The 3,751-nt window shown below is 35.0% G+C and overlaps 1 long non-coding RNA gene across 1 annotated transcript; it reads right to left on the bottom strand.

The window, feature by feature from the left end:
- Positions 1-1,419: 1,419 nt before the first annotated feature.
- LOC107669481 (uncharacterized) lies at positions 1,420-2,573 on the bottom strand. The gene is made up of 3 exons (XR_001631992.1): positions 2,432-2,573; positions 1,722-1,889; positions 1,420-1,612 (listed from the first exon to the last, which is right to left on the bottom strand). It is a non-coding gene; the product is annotated as an uncharacterized LOC107669481 (long non-coding RNA).
- Between the last annotated feature and the right edge of the window lie 1,178 nt (positions 2,574-3,751).

Below are 3,751 nucleotides of genomic sequence, written 5' to 3'. Positions count from 1 at the left end.
TTTTTCTTCACAATACCCCTTGTACCAGACTCATGCAGCATCAAAAACATATATAATACAGAACAATTCATTTTCTCAAGATAACTTTTGTTGGGAGCTTAAAGCAAAATAAGTGAAAACAAGAGAGAAAAATAATAATGCATGGGCTTCTGTATGTGTTATCATAGTCATTGTTTTCCTTTGATGCTGCTATAACATCTTCATACTGTTCTAGGGTGTGACTCTCATGACATCCTCCCCATACACTGTCTGTGTGATTCAGTGTACTCCTCCTACACATGCTTTCTCAAAGCCTTACTGAACATCATTAGGCATTTGGGGGAACTCCAGTGGAAAATTCTGATTTGTTTTTAAACAAAATTTAAAATAATAGACAAAAAAAAAAATGTCAAGGAATCTAAAGAGACCAGAATCATGCTTTCAGTTATATTTCTTTATGATTTTCCTACCATTAGGTGTTGGCAGCCAATAGGCAAAGATTTGAAACAACAACTTCTGAACTCATGGAGTGAGAAATCAGTGAAAAACGATTGTTTGGGTTTTAAAAGTTACAAGCAAAAGAAAGAGTAACATTTTAGCTAATCGTCTGTGGAGCATTAATGTTCTCAAGACTTTCATTTGTTTCAACTGAGCTTCTTGTATCACTTTACAGTAGTAATGCGGTTTCAAAATTGAACTGAAATCTGATCAAAATGAAATCTTATAGTCTTTAGTACTGCAGATGGTGAACAGAACAATGCTCCTCCCTGTGAACACACGAAGAACCAGTGTGTGGAAATCATTTCATGTAATATAGCAAACTTTCTGTTAACATGACTGTTTAATGTTTCTGTGACAGAAACGGTATGAACTTTACTTTTTTGTCGTTCCAAGCCAGGCTTCATTACAGTAAAGTGGTCTGGCTCCAGATACTAAGTGTCAGGTGAAAGAAGATTTCCCTTTGAACCACTATATGAGATACATAATTATGGTTGGCAATCCAACATACAAGACAGCATAATTGAGCTCATGTAAGAGTACAGATAGCTGGAAGTTCAGTTTCTTTACCTCTGGGAGGGAAAAAGTATATTATACAGTAAAGACGCATTCACACTACACTGTAAAAAATAAAAAGTTGAGTTAACTTAAAAAAATAAAGCAACCAGCTGCAAAGCATTTTTGAGTTTACTCAACTTCGGTGGTTGAAGTTGTGCCAAATCATTTTTGAAAGTTCAGTGAAGGTGGATAAGGGAGTTGAGCGAACTTTAAAAAACAAGTAGCCACAACCGTTATTGAAAAAAATTATATCGCGATACATATTGATATTGAATTATTGTCCAGCCCTATGCATCACGTGTTTAGATTGATCCAAATTCCTAAATTACCTACGTTACACACTAAAAGAAAGTCAACCCAACAAATCATAATAGGTTCCCCTTAACGAGAGATATAGGAACACAATCTAAATAATTACCTGATTATCAAGTTGGTCTAGGAGGGTCTTCATATTATCTCCATATGCTCCGCCGCGTACCCTATACAACTTGATCATCCGTGGTGTATATTCATCCAGAGAAGAGAAAAATGTACTCTTCAGGTTTGTTTCTGTGATTCTGTAAAACTCAGTACATATCTAAAAAAAATAAAAAAATCAGAATTAACAATAAGAATACAGCAAGTGTACAGTAAGTCTATTCATCTTACAGGGAAAAAAAAATCACAAGTTACTCTTTAAAACTTACCTGATGTTCCAAAAACAATGCTGGCCATTGTCTTAGTACATCAGCTACAAGAGGTTCTTCTTCAACTATCTCCTTCCTTCTCAATGAGAATGTCAATTCCATTTTCGAGTCAACAAATGCCATGTTGAGATGTTTCTTCTTCAATTCCTCCTGTAATGCATCCCTTTCCTTTTAAAGGGAAGAATGAAACAATATCGCTCATCCAGTTTAATATCTCCCGAGTTGCACTTTTTGAAACATTGTCTGCATATAAAGGATCAATGATGCAAGTTTGCACTCTAGCCCTATATAGTCTACAGGCTCTGAATATGAGTTTGTTTCAGGTCCAGGAGTTACAGGAACAGTGCTAGCTGTAACACTTGACTGTGGATTTGGCATAGGATCTCCAGTCTCTTCCGACCATGATTCTTCATTGCTTTCCAAATCGTCAATTTGAAATGTAACAGAAGAGCTAAAATCTTTGAAACCTTGAGACTTATGCTTACGAGACACGTAACTACTAAAAGTTGAAAGAACATTGGTAGTCAACTCACAATCCTTAAAAGGACATTTGACTGCATCGTGTCTCTTTAAATGGTTTCCGATATGGTTTAAAAACTGAGATGGCTGACAAACATCTTTAAAATCACATAACTGGCATGTAAAATTAAAGTGCTCTATCACTGTACCAGTCTGTTTGTGTGCTCTTGTCAAATGGGATTTTAACGCACCTATAGTTTTGGAAGTGCAGATGCAGTCAGTATACAGGCAAGGCTGCTGCCAGGATCGCCCTTGATAGTGGTGAAACCTGTAGTGTTTCAGGAGGACCTCTCTGCTACCGTGAGCAAATTTGCAAAGTTTACACTGTATTCCAAACCTACGAAAAAGGGAAAAAAGATATTAATTTAAAAGAAATGCAACATTGCACATTAAATGTTTAAAACATCATAAAACACACATTACACACACATACACACACATATATATACACACATACATATATATATATATAGTCTCAAAAGATCTGAAAAATACTGATTCAGTTGAGACGCAGATTTTTTTAAAATTTTAATGCAATGGCTACTACAAATACGTGGTGAATGATATGTGGACTAAAGGCGTTCTTATAACTTTATATCACAATATCCATCCTGGTTTTCACGTCAGCACTCTGTTATCTGACATCTATTGATTAATAACAGAATTCTGTACCGAATCTGAATGATGCTTACTAACTTAGATCTCGCAGCGATGTTGATAACTCTGCCGTGTATTCCCTCTTCACCGGATCTCTCAACGCTCGCGCGGCGCTATCTAACCTTAAACGGTCCGGTACAGCGCAAACGAGCAGCGTGAATTGGTTCCGTTTTCATTTTATTCGCCCTTTGATATTTCTTATAGCCGACAGAAATGACAACTCTTATCAATTGGACTGTGCTGTGGTCGGACCAACGTGACTTATAATAAAATCTTCCCGTTTTTCATATTCGTTTGAAGCCAAAATCAAAAATAGATTAACGTTACGATTAAACTCGCTACTTTAACGAGAATACTACTTAAGTTAGACAAAATCAAAGTGAACAATAATGAACGAAATTGACACGTCTACAACACATAATCCACTTCTGTACATTTTATTGTATTAAATACCACAGTCTAACCGTGTATTTTGATGCACATCTTGTTAGCAGCTGAACGAACGTTATGCAGATCGATAACTTGCTGTCTGGGCTCGTTTTAAAATAAAACTAAGTGCTTCAGACCGAGTTTTGACTTGCAGGAACATATCATTGCACTTTACATTCTATGTGTGCAGTTTATTTGGTTTATTTTCAATAATACCATACACACATACATATATATATATACATACACATTTATAAATTCAACATATATATTATTTCATTTCCATTTAGCTTGTTGAAGTATTAAAATAACTGGTTCTTCGTGTGTAAAATAAATAAATTAAATAAAATTAAAAACTTAATAAAAGACCTATACAGACATAATAAATTCAGACATAATTTAACTAAAATTAAAATAAATAACAA

Source organism: Sinocyclocheilus anshuiensis, unplaced genomic scaffold (genome assembly GCF_001515605.1).
Source record: "Sinocyclocheilus anshuiensis isolate Anshui unplaced genomic scaffold, SAMN03320099.WGS_v1.1 scaffold252, whole genome shotgun sequence".
Lineage (NCBI taxonomy): Eukaryota > Metazoa > Chordata > Actinopteri > Cypriniformes > Cyprinidae > Sinocyclocheilus > Sinocyclocheilus anshuiensis.
Note: the sequence above shows the minus strand (reverse complement) of the source record. Positions and strands in the feature narration are given on the sequence as shown.